Consider the following 21046-nt stretch of genomic DNA (forward strand, 5'->3'; position numbering starts at 1 on the left):
CGGAACCGCACGGGGCGGCTCCAGCGGCTCCAGCGGCTCTAGCGGTTCCAGTGGTAACGATGCTGCTGAGGAGTGGGAACCTCGTGAGGGTCTTTCACCTGGCGAGGTATTCCGCACAGTAACCCTCACACGCTCACCAACAGGAACAGCCGAAGTAGCCGCCTGCTGGACTGAACCAGCAGACGAACTAGATCGGGTGTACACTGAAGGGACGCCTTCAGCGATCTTCTGCTGAAGGATTCTCAGTCTCGAGCGGAGCGTCGCCAGACCCAAACTGGGCCCCAAACTGACCCAGCCAGACTGGGTCATTCACGGTTGGAGTACCCAAAACCTCATTAAAAAAGCAGTTTCTTCCTCCTCTGGGTCATTCACGGTTGGGGCTGCTGAACAAGCAGTCTCTTCCGCTCGAGAGTGGGACGCCAGCGTGCGCTAAGCCCAAGCACGAGACACAGTATTTGTGACCATCACCCTGAGACAGATGTCTACCGCATCCAGAAACGCACAGGCGAGATGACATCTTTCTCATTGATATTGCACTAAGAGAAAAATATAACTCACCCGCGATGCTCTTTCAGGAAAGAGAGAAACCTCTCTTTTAAGTGCCGAAGCACACAGGGACCCACCGTGGCCACACAAGGGGAAACTGCAAGCCTGTGTGGGCACGCAATACCAGCCGTGAAAACGGCTTTTGATTTAAATCAAAAAAGCACGGCTGGCGGCAGGAAGCGGCGATCGCTGAACAGCTGTAACACCGGCAGAGAGAGGACTCTTTCCGTGAAGAGGACTCGTTGAAAAAACTCTTCTTTTTATTTTTCTCTCAGGCGAAGGAAACGGCAGCAGACAGTGTTGAATCCTGTTCGGCTCCGAGGCGATAAGCGATGATGCAATGCTTACTTCCGGGCTTTATACCCGCGCTGGTAGGCGGGCCGCGGAATGCAAATTTTGCATGCCAATTCAGTTTTGCTTTCATTGGCTCGTTGTTAACTCTCTCGAAGGCAATTGGCTCCCTAGCGTGATCCCAATTTATCAGGGGAACTCCCCCGACGAGGCGTCGGAGTTCCCTGCTGACGAAAGGGAACTACGTTTACAATTATTTGGAAAAACTTATGAAAAAAAAAAGAGTCAAGAGTCTGAATGTTGTACTCCGTGATCTACAGAGACGATGACTAAATGCCACCCCTGATCTTGTCAGCAGAACAAAAACAGACTTTATTGAACTGAGTCAACCAAGTATTAAGGAAGAGTACAGTTGAAAAGTGATGAAGGTTCTGGACTCACAACATAAAAGTAATTTGTCTCATGAGCTAAACAGTTACTTAAATCCTCCATCAATGTGTCCTGGAAAACCCAGGAAGATTCTTCCTTTTGCTTTGGATAAGTGGCGGCAGCCCAATGGTTACAGATATGAGCTATTAACACAAAGGTTGCATGTTCTGTTTCAGGTAGGGCTAAAAGAGGACTGTTTAGACTGATCACCATTGAACTCTCACATAAGACATTTAATCCCATGCAGGTTGCACCAGGAGGACTGACTGTCCACTAGTTTACTGGAGAAGTGTTCATTAAATAGTAAGTAGCCATGATCTAGTATTCTTTCAGTTTATGAGTACAAACACTGTACTGTATAGTTCACCTTTGCATGCACACCAACATATATACCTTAAAGGGTTATCCCCCCCCCCAAAAAAAAAAAAATCATCCCATATTTTACTCACCCTCAAGCCATCCTAGGTGTATATGACTTTCTTCTTTCAGCCAAACACAATCGTAGTCATATTAAAAAATATCCTGGCTCTTCCAAGCTGTATAATAGGAGTGAATGGTACCATAGATCTTGAAACCCCAAAAAGCACATCCATCCATCATAAAAGTAATCCAAGCAGCTCCGGGGGGTTAATAAAGGCCTTCTGAAGTGAAGTGATGTGTTTTTGTAAGAAAAATATCCATATTTATAACTAACTATAATCACTAACTAATCACTGGCTTCTGGTATGCAAGTCTAGTTCCAGTGGAAGGATAACCTCTGACCCGCAGTTGATGCAGTTGACCTTATCAATAAGGAAAATACATCAGTGCAAAAGTCAAGCTGGTTTTTAGAACACTGTAGCTTCTTTTTCTCTTTGCCTTGTGGCCAACCAGCCCTAACCAACTTCACCAAGATGATCTACCAGGTCTAAACCCAGTCCACCAAGTAGTTGTCTTGCTGATCAACTATTCTAAACCAAGTATAAACCAAATTAGGGTACGTTTAGATGACAACGATGTACTAAACACTGAAAAGTTTTTCGCATACAGATGACAATGTTGTTAAAGCGATCCCCGTTCACGCGGATCTACAAAAACAACTAAAAAGCTGTATTATGCATGCAGTAGTTGGCGATGTCACTTTGTAAAGAAACCCTACACATGCGCATGACGTCACCATTTTCACAAATTCACGTTTTTGTAATTTACACAGAGATGATAATGGTATCATTTTCAAAAATGTACACCCCCAAAACAGTAAATGAACGGCCAAAACGCATACGTTTTTGTTTTTTACTTGTGTAAATAGCCCTTTAATCTAAATCATCTTAAAGTTCACCCAGAAAATGTAAATTGTGGCATCATTAACTCATGTCATTCCAAACCTGATCAAAATATCTGTCCTAACAGGTGTAGAAGAACGTGTCAACTGGCCTCCGGGGACCTGTTCTGCGTATCTGCACATGCTGTAAATGAAAACAAATGCATTCTCAACTCTTCCGTATGTACGACAAAAGATGTATGAAAGCGCTCAGGGGTGACAAGAGAGAAATGATAACCATGAAATATCCATGCATCCCATTTTATCTAATATCACAGGACAATTAGCAGGCTCTCTGCCCACATTGATTTCCTTCAGAACAGAGAGAAAAAAAAAACAAGTCTTAAAAATTCCAGTCATCAGCACAGGAAATGACGAATGGGTGATAGCAAACAACATCTGGCATGAAACATTATAAGGCCCATTTCCCAGACAACACTTCAGTTATCCATAGAAAGTTATTGAATTTAATTTTGTGTTGACAAAAGACAGAATTCAGGATTGAATAATAAAAAAAAAAAATGCTATTCTTAAAAGTACAGTATTTTTGTGTACATTTATGTGTGTAAAGTAATGCAAGGTATGTCGTTTAAAATTTCTGGCATAATGATGACACACATAAACAGCTGATCTTAGAGGAATGGTTTCTGTGCTCTGGGTTAGTAAAAGACCTTTCTCTGTACTCCACCCTCTTCACGAATTCTCTTCATGGCTTTGATGTGGATCCTCAAAGAGGGACTTCAAAGCCTCTTCTAGAAGGAAAGGGAAGAATGTTTATGTGAAGAAAATGTCAATACATGGAGTCTATCAGCATAATCAAATAACTTATCACAGCTAATAAGCTTGTGGAGAAAGCAGTGCCAGCATTTCATCAACTATGATATGATCTTTGTTTGCACTCAAGAGCTGATCAGGAATGTTGTTTGCCACGGATCAGGTCTAAGCTGTGAGATGTACTCGAGTGTTCCAGGGAGTCAAAGGTATAAGAAATGAAGAGAGAGAGAGATATAGCATAGAGAGATTGTGTTGGTTATACTTTTTATTGACCAGCACCTACCCAAGAATGTAGTAAATTAACCAGTACTCGTACAACCCAATAAAATAATAAAACTACTAACCCAAACTGAATCCCGAAACCTGCTCTATTACACTGCACATTAGAAAAAAAAAAATTCAATTAAATGACATAATGTTATGTATGAAGACGTATTTTGGTGCGTGTCTCTCTCTTCTTTCACGCTCTTAATTGGACGCACAAAGGCGCACCTGCTAATTCGCCACCTAAAGACTGGCGTCCTTTGAAATACACCCGGACGCTGGAGAGGGCATTGTATCATAGTATTATGATCTGGTGTAGAGTGACTTGCTGTTATATTTCTTGATCAATTATTTCTTTACTTGTGTTCAATCACTGTTTTGCACTATCAGCCTATTTACTGAGTGTGTCACATTGATTTTGCCAAGTAAGACATGTTCATCGATCAACATATTTTGTTAATCCTGGAACAACATTCCTGCCCTAACCCTATCCATACCCCTAAACCTAAACCTAAACCTAAACCTACATATAATTTATCCCTAAAATCAGAGTGATATCAAATCAAATGATATGTTAATAACACTGATGTAGAAGCACCTAACTCTGGTGGTAAGACATAAATTGACATAAACTGTAAACTCGTCCCTCAAATCTCATTTGATCGGAATGTTGTTCCAGGATCAACAAAGATGTTGATCCAGGAACATGCTGTACTTGGTCAAATCACGTTAACTGAGTGCATAGACAAAAATAAAATAAAAAGAAGAACCAATAGGAATTTTCCAATCTAAAGGAATTATCCATTGAATTGTCTGACTGCACAGTATGTTTTCAGAATGGGAAATGGCTGTGATATGTTTTGCCTGCAAAAGGGTTCAAGTCACATTCATTTATATAGTTCACATTAATAAACACGAAAATAGCTGTTGAAGTTGAAAAAATTATCAATTATATGTAACGAAGGGACTTAATCAAAATGCTCTAGACATCATAAAACCTTCCCTCTCTCCCCTGTTGTCATCGACCCTCAAACCAGTTCTCTTCAAAGACCGTTATTACCTCTGTTCTCCTGAACGATCTCAGCAAGAGACTGTGTCTGCAACCCTCAAAGACAGCACAGGAGACAGACCGCACTATCCATTTGGACAAAGACTATAGAGATAAGCTTCCAATACACAAGGACATTAACTCCATTCTTACCCACAAACTTTCCTAAATGTTTATAGTATTTCTCCTATGCTTTATGCATGTCCCTATGTTTTATTAGCCGAGTTATGATTCTTTAGTTGTGTTAGAGTAACTTCAAATGTTGATATCCAAAGATGATGCATCACTACTTCAATTTCTTAAAATCCCCTTTCTTGGTATCAAAATAATCCTCTTTTGATTTCATAATCAATGGTGTACAACATGTTATGATAAATTGCATCATAAATATTTTGACCATACTTTTGTGTAAAGACTGCACAAATTCTCCATGCCACCATGAACATGCAAATGGGGATAAGATGGAAAAAAGACTTTCTCCCGGTCATCTTTGATTGGTAACCTCACCAAATGGGTGTGAACTGATAGGATCTTTAATAGTGTCTGATTAGTTCGTATCTTTGCTCAATCTCTTTGAGACAGCCTTTTCCTGTCTCCTTCCAGCAACTTCATCTTCAAGTTAACTTCTTTGGAGTCAACGTGGACCAAGTTAATTTCTTTGGATTCAGTGTGGACCAGCCCAAGAACCCAAACGAACGCTTCAGCATCTGGACTTGTTCAGCAACCAAAGTCAATGCAAGTAGCCGTTCGCAGCCTTTAGATGCATTTCTAAGTTATCACAATAACTTAGAAATGCATTAAAGGGGTGTGCCTTAAAGGGCACACCCCTTTAACCCTGTTTAACCCTGTTTTCTGGGCCCTGGAGGTGTTCTGACATGCTCTGACATTTGTGCTTATTTCTGTTACTTGTGACATTTTCATGGCTAAAGACTGATTACACTGTATTCAGCACAAACTCTGCTACAATAATCAGCAGCAAGTATATAAAAGTTTGTAGTTTTGAGATAATAACATTTATGCGTGGTTTGTGAAAAAACAAAAAACAATTGTCACTGAAATAAGCTCATGAAACCCATACTGATTATTTCTTCATAAGACTTTTGATTGTATCACGTAGCCTAGAATATTTGCTGCAAAACTATGTGAAAATCACCCTGACCGCTCATTCAGAGAAGAGAATATATTGATTTAAAATTTGTAAGACGTGTTTTGTGTGATAAAGCTTTATGCAAGAGGCGTGGACATCTCATTAATATGTAAGCTTTTCACACCTGAGAAAGACAAAGACACTCCCTAATGGCCCTATTAGGAGCCATCAGGCCCTGTCATTCTGAGCAACCTTGCACAAAGAATGAGGAGATTTAAAAAAGAATGGCTTTTAGATTGTTTTTAATTTATTTACAACACAACATAATCCAAAGATACACAAATGACAAAAAAAACACATTATTTAACACACTGAACTAAAGACAGAGACTTGAACTGTCACACACCTTTGTGCCATTCCTGAAACATAGTACATACCTTTCATTTCCATGGTGTTTGATTTTTCACTTTAGCATGTTCATGAATGTTGAAGTCAGCAGGACTTATTCAGTGGCATCTTGTTCCTCTAAAAACAACAACAACAACAAAACACCTGTGAACATGCTGCTATCAAGAGAAACTATGCTGCACAATTTGGGGAATACATTTTAGATTTTTGAGGTTAAAATAGCTTTTTAAAATGTACAAAATGCACACACACACACACACACACACACACACACACACATATATATATATATATATATATATATATATATATATATATATATATATATATATATATATATATATATATATACTAGCCTACTTTTACCATGCTGTGTTTTATTATAGAATATAAAAACATCCTCGTGTCGAACATGTATACAAGCACTGAAAGGTTGCCTACCATTCTAGTTCACATTTCATGTTTCTGTCTATATATACATGTACATAAATGACATTAGGCTTAGTTCATGTTTTTACTCCAAACTCATTTCATAACATACATTTTAATCTGGCACGACCAGTTTAACATGTTTTACCTTAACCCCTTAAACCCTGAGGCCATTTTTGGAGTTGTTTTGTCTGAGTGACACACAAAAAAGTAAAGACTCATAACTTCAAAACTATAACAAGGAGAGTCAAAAGGTAGGTATCGTTTGATAGAACTCTTTTCAAATTTTTGGAAAATATAAATTACATTACATTTGGATATTCTCCTGCCGAGAAACTGCTGATAAATACAAAAAATAACCATAATTTTTATTATGATTTTGCATATCTCTCTTGTTTGACATGCAATAACTTGGGAAGGAAATATGGTTGCAGATTAATTCTTTTTTGGGGAAGTACCCCTAAATGTGAGCTGCATCTGAATCAAATTTTGTGGTGATCGCATAAAGTACTCAAACGTTACAGCATTTGGAACAAAGGTAGCCTTTTTGTTAAGTCCTCGCACATTTGGAAAGCAATAAAAAAAATGAGTTTTCTGAGTGACATACACAAAACTACAGACTCATAACTTCAAAACTATAGCAAGGAGAGTCAAAAGGTAGGTATCGTTTGAAAGAACACTTTTCAAATTTCTTGAAAATATAAATTACATTACATTTGGACATTCTGCTGCCGAGAAACTGCTGATAAAAGACAAAAAATATATATATATATTTTATAATGATAAAATTCTTTTTTGGGGAAGTCCCTCTACATATATGAGCTGCATCTGGATAAAATTTTGTGGTGATTGGATAAAGTAATCAAAAGTTACAGCAAGAAAAAAAAGATAGCCTTTTTGTTGAGACCTTGACGCCCCCTCATGGGCATTATTGATAGTGTTTCACCATGAAGAATATCTTATCATAAAAGCAATAGATAAAGTTAATTTTGGGCTCATTTTAATTGTATTAATATGCTGTAAAAAATGAAGTGCCATTTTCAACGATTTTTTTAATGTTTCATGAGATGTATGATGTTTTTGACACATTGCAGTACATAGTACAAAAAAGTATTTTATAGATTATGATTTTTTTTAAATATTTATCAGCAAATAACTCAGCAATACTTAGGAGTTTTTCAAATTGGCTACATTCACTGTAAAGTTCAGACTCTAACCCCTCATTTACACTGCACACGCCTGCGGCACATTACGGCTGCGACAAGGTTTTATTCCGTCCTCCACGCGGTGCCAACTCACACCAGGAGCATTTCAGAAGCGGAGCGACTGGATGTGTGAGACCACGTGATTTGCCTGTCAGACGTGGTTTTTCTTGATTTTTGAGTTTCTACCATACAGTCTATGGTTTCTACCAAGGATATTGGTGTGTAATATGTTTGGGAGTTTGCACAGGGTGTTTATTTTGAATTTGACAATGTTTTTTTTACTTTTATTTTGTATTCCCGGTGCGACTTGGACGCGCGTCCGTCAAAAATAGACTAGGCGCCTATATTTAGCGAAGCGGCGCGGAGAGCCGCTTCTGGGAAGCTTCTGAAACGCGCCGTGTCGCGGCTGGTGTAAACACAAGCATTGACTAGAATGGGCGCGATCAGCTCCGGTAGCCGTGTCGCAGACGTAATGCACCGCAGACGTTTGCAGTGTAAATGAGGGGTAAGGTTTCAAATGACACCAATTTTGTTTGAATCAAGGCAATATTTTTGAAAAATATGATAATGAATATTTTCGCAGCTAGGTGGCGCCATGGGTGGCGCACGCGGTCGGTACACTCCGGTTTAGAGAGACTAGTCAGCACTTGTTCAGAGTTGATTGAAGTGGTTGGATTCTTTAAAAAGCTGAGATTCTAAGCTTTAAGATGATACATATTTTTTGTTATTCCACATTTGAAAACGAGCGCGGACGGTTCCGGGAAAATTGGAAAACACTTTGCTCCCCAGAAGGATGAGAGACTTGTTTTTTAGCCAAGTATGCATCCCTTCGTGAGGAATATCTCGTGATCAAAGCAATGGATTATGTTGTGTTTGGGCTCTTTGTAATCGTGAGAATCTGCTGTCAATATAGATGTTCGATTTTTCACAATCTATGCATGTTTTATTGAGTTATGAGCTGAAACGTCACATCAAAACAACATAGCATCACTGCTATTGCTACTTCATAGGTGCGCCTCTGGTATTTTTTTGTGTCAGAACGCCATAAGGAATATCTTTAGATCTGAGTGATGGATTATGGTGTGTTTGGGCTCTTTTTAATCTTAACAATCTGCTGTAAATATTGATGTGCCATTTTCCACAATTGATGCATGCTTCACTGAGTTATGAGTTAGAACGCGACATAAGTGCTACATCTATAATAAAGATCTATGTGCGCATTTGTGGCTTCGTGTGTTACAACTCCACGAGGAATAACTTTAGATATGAGTGATGGATTATGCTGAGTTTGGGCTCTTTTTAATCGTGAGAGTCTGCTGAAAATAATGATGTGCATTTTTCTACGATATGTGCATGCTTCATGAAGTTATAAGTGAAAACCAAACGCGAGTGGTTCATGAGTATATATTTGGCTAGGTGCGTCTTTGGTATTTTCTGTGTTAGAACGCCATGAAGAATATCTTTAGATATGATTGATGAGTTTGGGCTCTTCTTAATCGTGAGCTCCTGCTGTAAATAACGATGTGTCATTTTTCATGATTGATGTATGTTTCATGAAGATACGAGTAAAAAGGCCAAGTCTAAGCTACCTCGCTTGGCTACGTGCGTTTGTGTATTTTTTGTGTATTAAAACTCCATGAGGAGTATCTTTAGTTCTGAGTGATGGATTACGTTGAGTTTGGACTCATTTTAATTGTAAGCATCTGCTGTAAATAATGGTGTGTGATTTTCCACAATCAGAGCATGTTTCATGAAGTTACAAGCGGAAATGTGTCTAAAATACAGCATCCATATCTCTTGAGGGGCTTATTTTACAAAAACCTTGCTCAAGTTTAGTAAAAGCCTGAAACAATTATACTTGTTGTATTCTACTCATTGAGACCTTTCAAATGACATATGACACATGACTATCTGAGCAGTATGATGTTTTTGACACATTGCAGTACATAATAATTTCCTCTTCCTCATAAATTATGTATTAAAAAAAAATCATTTTATCAGCAAATAACTCAGCACTACTTTGGAGATAATCATAATGGCTACATTCATTGTAAAGTTTAGACTCTAAGCTTTCAAATGATGCCTATTTTGTGTTGATCAATGCAGTAGTTTTGAAAAATATGACAATTAATTTTTTCCATAGCTAGGTGGCGCCCTCCGGCGGTATAATCTGTTCTAAAGGAATAACTCAGCACCTTTTAGGAGTTGAATAAAATGTATAGGTGCATTGAAAAGCTGAGATTCTAAGCTTTAAAATGATACCTATTTTGTATAATATCATTCAGTGGTTGCTTAGTAATTTGATTATGAATTTTTTTTCATGGGGTGGCGTCCCGCCGGCGGGACGCTTAGGTTAAATCGTCTCATCTTCAAATCGCGTTCTTCTGAGGTAAATCCGAGGTAAATTCAAGGTAAACAGCACAGCACAGCACAGCTTACAGTCGTCCAAACTCGATGAAAGCAGAGAAGAGTAAGTTACGAAGTCTCTGCTTCTTTGTTTTGAGGTAATGAGGGCGTTTACAGGTCTGCGTTTCTCCGCATGGATCATTTGCATGTCAATCGCTCGTGCGCGCGTGGGTGTGGTCACATTATAGTTAATTAGGGCGCGTTTGAGAAACTGTACATGCTGCTGCTTTCGTATGGATTACTTAAAAATATAATATTTGTTTTTTATATAATTTACATACTTTAAAAATAGAGATTCCAAGCGTTGTATAGACATGCGTTTCAAGTCTGTGTGACAAACATTCGCTGAGTTACAGGTCATTTTCTGTTGCGTTTCAGAATGAGTTTCACATTGAGAGACACGGCAGAACGCGCATCATGTTTATTTTCTTTGTTTTACGAAAAACACAACATTTTGTTTTTATTATGAGTGTACACAAATAAAAGACGACATTTAACAGCTTTGAATGATGTACAACACAAGTATGTAAAATCAAAATCAACAGAGTATTTTGCACTGATATAAAAAAAAAAAAAACGAGCAGATCACGCCGGCGTGATTGCAGACCTCAGGGGGTTAAGCTGACCCTGATTCTTTGATGTTTCTCGTAGGTTGTAGTTAACTGATTGTAATCTTGCCATTCTCTTTCACTCTCTCTCTCTCTTCACTTTTCTTTACTTTCTTGATTCTGTATACAATCTTTGCTTTAGTTGTGTGTGTAGCCTACTGTCACCATCACTGTCATCGTCACTGTCATTGTAATCATCACTGTAGGGCTGTAGTACTCGAGTCCGGACTCGAGACCGTTTTTTCTATGGTCTCGGACTTGTCTCGGGCTCACTGGTCTTGCCAAATATGGTCCAGGTATCTTTATTATGTTCCCAGTAAGCACACATACATCACCGCTTGATGAAACTTTTTTCATTTGATTGGTTCAACCGCCACCCGCCCGAATTTAATTAAAATATTATTTTTCGTCACGTCATCTGCCCGATCCACGGTTTATCCGCATCACTAGTGTGTGTGTGTGTGTGTTGGCTCGGCCCTCCCTCATGCAGTTTAATTGGTTGACATCGCGTGTATGATTGACAGGAACAGAATGTTAGGCTGATCAGACAGTCGAAACGAATGTGTGTGTGTCACGGCAGACTACAAACAAAAGGTGTGAGGACTCAAAAGCTGGAGAAATAAGTATTTATTAATAAAAACACAAAAAACCCACGAGGGGGAAAACAGAACTAAGTAAACACAAAAACAATAACAGACTATGAACACTCTGGAAGATCTCGGGGAACAGGAAACAAAAGACAACGTACCGACACAGACTGCAAACAAGAGGGAACTAATAAAGGGAAACTAATCAGGAGGGAACAGGTGGATGAACTCAAACAATAATCAGATAACAAGGGGGAGGGATCAGACAATAACACATGGCCCAAAATAACAAAACACCCATGTGCAGCACAAGACAGGACAGGCATGTGACATTACCCCCTCCCTACGGAGCGGCTACCAGATGCTCCATAAGACCCGGACGGGACGGAAGGGACAGACCAGGGCGGGACGAGAGGGACAGACCAGGGCGGGACGGGAGAAACAAAATGTTTGGGACTTCAGAGTGGCCCACAGGGTTCGGGAGGCCAGGACGGAGCAGGCTGTGCAGACGGCCAGAGTGGAGACGACAGTTCATCTGGCGGCCAGGGCGGAAACCTTCCCTCGGGCGGCCAGGGCGGAGACCTTTCCTTCGGGCGGCCAGGGCGGAAACCTTCCCTCGGGCGGCCAGGGTGGAGACTCTCCCTCGGGCGGCCAGGGTGGAGACTCTCCCTCGGGCGGCCAGGGCGGAGACCTTCCCTCGGGCGGCCAGAGCGGAGGAGACCTTCCCTCGGGCGGCCAGAGCGGAGGAGACGACCCCTCGGGCGGCCAGGGCGGAGGAGACGACCCCTCGGGCGGCCAGGGCGGAGGAGACGACCCCTCGGGCGGCCAGGGCGGAGGAGACGACCCCTCGGGCGGCCAGGGCGGAGGAACAGGCTCGGTGGCGGCCCTCTTGTCCGAAGACCCAGGCTCGGCTGGTGTGACGTGAACAGGCTCGGCGGAGGCCATCCTGTCCGAAGACACAGGGGTGCTGGGTGCTGGGTGCAGGGAACTGGGATCACCGGAACAGGAACCACCGGAACAGAGACCACTCCCCTGGCGATCCTCTCCCGATGGCGAATGAAACCCTCCACCATCACCTCAAAACTGACATGATCAAAAGCTCTACAGATCAGCCAGTCCATCGGTTCATCCAGTGCATAATTAAACAGATCCCTGCAAGCCTCCTCGCCCAGGTTCAGCCCTTCAGCAGCGCGACGGAACCTCTGACCGAACTCCCTCACCTCCATCCCCTGCTGACGGAGGGAGACCAACTCCTGAAACCGGAGAATCCGCTCCCATTGCGGACAGGAGACTGGTTGCGCCTCTCTTCTCCGCTGAGTCCTCATAATGGTTGGTAAGTTCTGTCACGGCAGACTACAAACAAAAGGTGTGAGGACTCAAAAGCTGGAGAAATAAGTATTTATTAATAAAAACACAAAACAAAACCCACGAGGGGGAAAACAGAACTAAGTAAATACAAAAACAATAACAGACTATGAACACTCTGGAAGATCTCGGGGAACAGGAAACAAAAGACAACGTACCGACACAGACTGCAAACAAGAGGGAACTAATAAAGGGAAACTAATCAGGAGGGAACAGGTGGATGAACTCAAACAATAATCAGATAACAAGGGGGAGGGATCAGACAATAACACGAGCACATGGCCCAAAATAACAAAACACCCATGTGCAGCACAAGACAGGACAGGCATGTGACAGTGTGCCCCTTTAGGCCTATATAATTATTTTTTTGTTGTTCTTTGAATTAGTAAATTATTTTAAATAAAATCATTCATTATTTCATTATTACATAATGATTTAATTTCTATAGGCTATATTTTTTTAAATAGAGTCGGCTTTTCAGATATGTGTGCCAGCTCCCGACGTTCACCTGCAAGAGCCGGCTCTTAGATCCGACTCATTCGCGAACAACCCATCACTACTAATAACCAATCACACACTAGATTATCTTCGCACAAATGCTTGTACTGTTAAGTATACTGTGAAAAATGGTTCTTATGAATTTCTTAAACAACTTCCTGATGAATTTATTTTAAAATTCTGCAGCTTGTTCTCAAATAAAAAGAACATGTTAAATTACACTGTGTTCATTGTTGTTTAACCAAACTTTAATGTCTTTCCTATTAACCCACGACCAAATAACAATATAATACCATGCAATATTTTTTTCAGGGAAGGCATAGATCAACCGTTAAGACAAGTGTACATTATACACTCCTACAGGTCTCCGCTATGGCCGCCCGAAGGGTCGTCTCCGCCATGGCCGCCTGAAGGGTCATCTCCGCCATGGCCGCCCGAAGGGAAGTCTCCGCCATGTCTGCCTGCTCAGCCTGACCCGCCCTGGCCTTCTGCTCAGCCTGACCTGCCCTGATCTCCTGAACTGCCGGTACCGTCCTGGAGTCTTCGGTCCTTGTTCACCCCGTTCACCCCCCTGTGGAAGACTCCAGGACGCCCACCACCCCTCCCTCGTTTTGCTATCTGCGGCACGAGGTCGCGCCTGGGGGAGTACTGTCACCATCACTGTCACTGTCATTGTAATCATCACTGTCACTGTCATCGTCACTGTCTTCATCATTGTTTGCAGTACAGTTCCCAACATCCTCCTTGGCCCACACCTGCAAGTCCTTCACCATTACCCGCACCTGCCAGTCATCTCGTCATCATCAGTCAATGTCTTCAGCTGTTGTCATCATCGTTCATCTGTGTATTTAAGTTCCCTTCATGTCCTGTGTCATTGTTGGTTATTGTTTGTGCCTTGCACACTGTCTAACCTAATGGTGTATTCTGAGTTACTTATTAAAAGAATCTTTGTTACTTTTCTATATTCATCGTCTTCATTGGATCTTAACCGTGACACCTACAGTAGTTTCGTTTATTAAACCATTAAATCCACACTTTATTGTCTTTGTGTTTGCCACAAAAATATCTAGGTCACTTAAACATCTTGATCTAGCGATACCTATGCTCTAACCCTGCTAGTACTTTATTTACTTTAGTTGGAAAAGGTTATTCTTTCTTGGCCAGGAATATAATTTATTTCCTAGAATTAATAATTGATTATGCTTTCTGTTCATTGGATGAACTGATTAAATAACTGTACTATTATTCTGCTACAGTCAATTCTAAAAATAATTCAAATATTTATAATTAATTATAATCCGTTAAAATTAATTATATATATATATATCTTTTGAGCTAATTTGCTACATATATAATTAAGTTGCAAAAATGGTCTACATAAGACAAGTGTCATTATGTGGCTCAATTTAGTAAAAATGTTGTTCTTATCTGTGTCAGTGCAGTAAAATTGATAATGTTTCTCAATATTACGGCAGTGTTTCCCAAATGAAACACAAGAGCTGTTAGTGTTGAGTGGACCTGGTCCTCCAGCTCAGTGTATATTGCCATTCTTGGGTCGTCACATGCAATTCTTACACAGTTTGTTTGTTGGGTTTTAAAGATTATTTTATTAAATATAACAAATAATTGTGAGTCTGATTTGTCTGTCGCTACAGAAGTGTGTTCCATTGCCTAATTTTCGCTCTTTGTATCACAAAACAACAACTCTACTTGGAAGGAGAATATGTCATTGGTTACCTGTAGTGCTGAGGGTTTAGAATTCTTCCAGATTTATAGATATTCTTGCACACTTATTTACTTATTAACTTACCACTGACTTGGCCAAATTTGGTTTCTCATTGGACCAGCACTAACTTGACTTACATCTTCTTTGTGGTGGGGATCACACAGCAGCGTACGAAGGATGTCCAGTAAGGAAAAAGACAGTAGAAGTGCAACAGGAACGGGCATAGTGTAATCTTACGTATGCAGAGGCAGTTCAAGTGATCAACAGGGAGAAGAAAGAGAGCCCTGTAATGAGACATATTCAGGAAAGGGATAAAGATGTGGTAGAACTTAATGCAGAAAAGTTGGTACTGTTCATTGCATATGTGATTAATTGTTCTGAACAAGCGAAAACAAAAACTGGAAAAATAAAGATAATGAAAGAGGCAGGTAAGTTTTTGAATATGAAGGATTTGTCTTTTGAAAAAATACAGGCAGGTTTATTTCAGAATAATATCTGTGAGATAACAAAACCAGGCTTAGATCCACCCTGTTACTTTTGCAGTGGGATGCTAGGAGTCTTATTGTAAATGGCAAATCATTTAAAGGTTTTATTTAAGATTTAAGTGACAAACCAGACATTGTGTGCATTCAGGAGACTTTGCTTAAACCTGTTTTAGATTTTGTTATAAAGGGATACATTAGCTTAAGAAGAGATAGAGCAGAGGGAAATGGTGGAGGGGTGTGCTAGTTTTGTAAAGGAAGGGTTGCAATATAGGGAATTAAGGAAAGGAAATGAGTGGGAATTTATTGTAATGCAGATATGGACAAGTGAGGGAAGTGTGAAAATAATTAACTTCTACAATCCTTGTTGGCAGTTGCACTCTAAAAAAAATAATTATATGGCTTAGTAGGGGAGACCGGGGATGGTTGTAACAGTTTTGACCTTTCTGTCTATATCTTGTAGTACTTTGAAGTCAGTGTGTTCAAAATGTGATCCAAACTAGTTACAAGTGTCTGCTATTAAATGACATAGCTATTATCTTTGCAACACAAACAGAAAATGCATGGTTTAGTTTCAAACACGAGGAGTGAAATGTTACAATTCACCCCATAGTCTGGGTTAGTTGTAACATACCCTGGGGTGAGATGTAACATTATGATATCCACCGGGGTGATATGTAACATAATGAAATAAGGATTTTGACAAAAAAATTATTTTGAAAGGTTTTTATTCAACACTGACTTTTCAATATAACTGATGTGTGTGTGTCACTCTTCGATATAACTGATGTGTGTGTGTCACTCTTAGTCTCAGTGTGTTTGTCACTCTCAGTCATAGTAATTGACCATTATAAATTGATAAAATTATAATAAATAATAAATAAAATAATAATAATAAATTGAATAATAAAATTGAAAATTTTAAATAATAATAATTAATAAAATTGAACACTTGAACAGTGTGTGTGTGTGTGTGTGTGCGCATGTGTGTGTGTGTGACTCTGTTGTTACTCTGTCATAGTAATTGACCATAATAAATTGAACTTGAACACTTGAACATTATATTTGTGTAAGCATAGTTGTTACTGTCAGTCTATAGTATTGGCCATGATAAAATTTAATGTTTCATTGTTGTTACAACTAACCCAGAGTCTTCTTGTTACAACTAACCCAGAGTCATGTAGCCATGAACTAGCTCAACTTACAGCTAACAGGCAAAACATTAGCACTAACAACTTGCATGGAAAATATCTACACAGACACACAATAAACATAATAAAAGTTTGATGAGTTTAACTACAAAGCAAAAATTCCCATAACAAAAACAAAAAAAGTAAAAAAAGTAACTTTCTTATCTCAAAATTGTTTTTTCCACTCTAACATGTGCTGTGTCTGCCACAGGGCTCTACTTTATCACATGTGGAATAAGAACTAAACTGAGCGTGTGCGAAGTGAATCAGGTGATTTGTAACTAGTTCCTGATTGGACAGATTGGAATTGTTACAACTGACCCGTGTTACAACCATCCCCGGTCTCCCCTAAATATTACAGTAATATTTAACTTTATTAACTTAATAAAATATCTGAATATCGTTTACTTGATTGTCTCAGTGAACATACCAAAATAATTGACTAAAAAAAAAAATCAACTGTCATGTTTACAAATGGACAGAAGCAAAGATGCAAGTAAAACTCAGAGTTTATTGAAAGTGATGGAAATAGTTTGATGGTGAGAAGCAACTGGTGACACAGGGACTGGATGGTCAGCGATGATGTCCGTGAAGAAGTAGTGCAGAAGTGATGATCCAGGTGAAGATGTAATCCAAAGTGAACGAGAAACAGGAACATGAACAGGAACCACCAGGAACAGGATCACACACAAGAGACATAAACAAACGATCTGACAAAGAGAGGAGAATGCAGTGAGGTTTTATAGGTGTGTTAATGAGCTGCAGCTGGTGATGATGAATGAGATCAGCTGGATTGCTGATCTGCTGGAATTAAGCGGTAACGCCCATTCACACACACCCACACACACAAAACAACAGTTACACGAGACAAGAAGGAAACAATGAATTTATGAACCGTGACATCAACAGTTAATTTTATCTAAAATTTACAGTTATATTTAAGTTTTTTTTTTTCACTAAAAGAATTTAGTACTTAACTAACCAATTATTTATTTATAATACACTTAATATATTTGTGAAATTTCTATCAAAATATTTGAGAATGGAGAATTAAACTGATCTGTTTCAAGAAACAAAAATATTACCTAATTCAAATCAATATTATTAATATATAACACACTTTTATATAATATATAACACTCAGAAATTGAGTAAGTTTACTCAATTAAAACAATGCACCCCTCCCCCACCCTCTGACGTGAGGACAAGTCAACGATTGAGTGAGCGCGGGCTGTTTGAATTATCTCCTGTCCAGGGGGCTGTTCCATGAAAGCCGCTTAGAAAAGCGGGGATTAAACTCCAAAACCGGACTTGAATGAGCCTAACAAATGAGTTGGGGCTAAAGTGGTTCCATAAAAGGTAATTGAAGCTCACGCAATCTCACTAATTTGATCCAGGTTTATCTAGTCTAGATAATTGCGTGTGCACTTTTACTGTCTATGCGTGTGCACGCGTTTCTGAAGCAGCCCTAGAGGTCGATCGTGGATCAAATCGATCCACCATCAAACAGCATATATTTTGTGCTGTTTTATGCGTTTGTGACATGCCCTAAACTTACATTTTACAGTTATATTCTCCATCTGTAAATGTTCAAAAGTCATGCAAATGTATCCATTTTGCTGCTAATTTTCATATTGAACGAGCGCTGCTGCGCGCATGCGCGCCAAATAGGAGCGCAATAATTCTGACTAAAATATACATTTTGCTTGGAAAATTAATATGCGATATTTTATAACACTAGAAATATCTTCTAATAATAATTTATCTTTAGGATGTTGGATAAGTTGCACTGAACTTCTAGCGAACAGAAGTACTTCAGTGAAGTAGCCTATAATTCAGGGAAGATTTTTTTTAAGAAACTAAATATATAAAGATACAAAATATAGTTTTGGGTATAGGACCTATGCTACTTAATAAAGATGATGTATACTTATTTAGAATGCTGAGAATTACAGCTTTTAATGCAATATTTTTTTGGAGAAAGCAAGAATGCCAGCTTTAAATTAGTAGATTTAGTTTCTAAAGTACATTATGGAGAGGACAATAAAAAAATTTTGAAAAGATAAGAGCAACTCTAAAATCAAAGAATATTCCATAAAATAAAGGAATATATTAGCCTATTAACTACATTTTTATATAACCCTCCCTCCCTTTTATTTCTAGTTATTTGTTATTTTATTTATTTACTTATTTAATATTGAATATTTGATATTCAAATAATATTACTTGAATAACTATTAGGAATTATGTGTCATTATAAGAGTTTGATATAAATATGTTAATGTTAAATTTTTATTACTATTTATTTATTGTTTTTTGTCTTTTCCCCCTTAAATCATATGTAAAAGTGTTTAATGTACTTTTTGGTTATTGTTCTAATCATGTGTGTTTTTAGGCTATGTGTTGGTGGGTATTATCACAAAAGAAAAAAAGTAGAAGAAAAAATAAGGAATATTTATTGGGGAAAAATATGATGTCTTTAAAGTAACTGTCAATTTGTATAATTGTGTTAAATGTGTTTGAATTGAAAGACATAAAGTACATTATATATATATATATATATATATATATATATATATATATATATATATATATATATATATATATATATATATATATATTAGAGGTGGGCATAGATACATTTTTTTAATCTAGATTAATCTAGATTAATTTTGAAATTAATCTAGATTAATCTAGATTAAAATGGCTCATTTGAATTCTGCCGAAGGCATTAAGAATATGTGTGCTACCCAAATAATGACTATAAAAGTAGCCTAAGTCTTTGAGAACGGGTTTCTCAAGCCAGGTGGCGCTTTAGACCAGGGGCTCATCTCCTGTTTCCAAAATGCATCACAAACTGCTTGAGAAAGCTGTTCTACTCATAGACTGTAAAAGGTTACTTCTGTACTGTTACCGTCCGTAGGCAACATTAGGTAGACCTATGTTATTATCAACTACTATAGGCTATCAATTAGGGATGGGCGATATGGCCTAAAATCTATATTGTGATATACATTGCAGCCTCTTGCGATAACGATATACAGTATATTATAATAAAACCATTTCAGAACAGGTTACACAGACCCTGCTAAACAACTGCTAAATTTTTTTTTTTTTAAAGGGTATATGTAGTTTTGAGAACATATATTGTGCAAAACTAAGTATACAACATAATTTTGCAGATAAATAAAATTTAAGTACACTAGCTGCAGAGATCTTAAGTAGGTCTAATGTTTATTATGGCTTGGAGGGAGCTTATGAAACCCCAAATTTAAAGTTATAATATTGTCTAACTGATGTATTTTCAGTTAAAAAGAAACACAACAACGATTCTTAAAATCGGGCGTAGACAGAGATTATGTGTTAACGTTACACCACTAAGATATATTGAAATGAGAATAATACGTGCGCGCTGGTATTCAGTGATATCATGTTTCGTTTTGAATTTGAGGGGGTAGAACGGATTAGTCGTGTGTTAACTTACCGAACCGTTACCCCACACACTCGGATAGTTTGCTGCTGTTTGTCGGACGGCTTAAATCTGAACCAAGTCAAATAATGGATGTTGCAGCTTTCACTTACAGCCTTAAGATGACGACGAATATGCGTTGCAACCGGGTTTACCTCGCGGCCGCAAAAAAAAACCCCAAAAAAAAAACCTCGCGGCCGCGGGTAGATTGCGTCATCATAGCTTGTGTAGTAGAGCCATCTCCCAACCCAACTTGGGGAATAGATTAACGGCGATATTTTTTTTAGCGCGCGATAAGAGCTGCGTTAACGCCGATAACGGCCCACCACTAATATATATATATATATATATATATATATATATATATATATATACTAAAATATTTGTTATTTGGACATTAAATGTGCCTTATTTAGAATTTTAAACCTGTGTGTATATTTTTATGATAGCAATAACTGTAAAGGGACTATTGTAATGGGGTAAATCAAATGTAGGCTAATATACTGTCAATTACTAAGCTCAGATTCATCTTAATAGTTAAAATTTATACTCTGCTTTTGTAATTATTTATTTTTAATTTTGTGATTTTAACTTCTGCTTTAAAAAGCTTTTTTTTTTTAGATTGTGTTCTAATGTTCTTCTAATCATAAACATGTACTACAGCTGCCAAACAAAACCAGAGAGAAATGTATTCATAAATCTTTAAAACAATCTAATTAAATCTTGGGCACAAAACATTCAGCCAGTAAAAAAGAAAACCTGTAGTATATATATTGTATTTAGGCCTATCTATCTATCTATATATATATAGGTCTATATTGTCTAATTTATCATTGTAGCCTTATTTAAGTTGATTTTCTGTATACTGTGTATTTATTTTTGGACTAATAGTGGTTAATAAAGTCCAATAATAGTATGAGAGAGTGTCAGTGGT

This window comes from Scardinius erythrophthalmus, assembly GCF_964197995.2.
Source record: "Scardinius erythrophthalmus genome assembly, chromosome: 11".
In the NCBI taxonomy this organism is placed as follows: Eukaryota; Metazoa; Chordata; class Actinopteri; order Cypriniformes; family Leuciscidae; genus Scardinius; species Scardinius erythrophthalmus.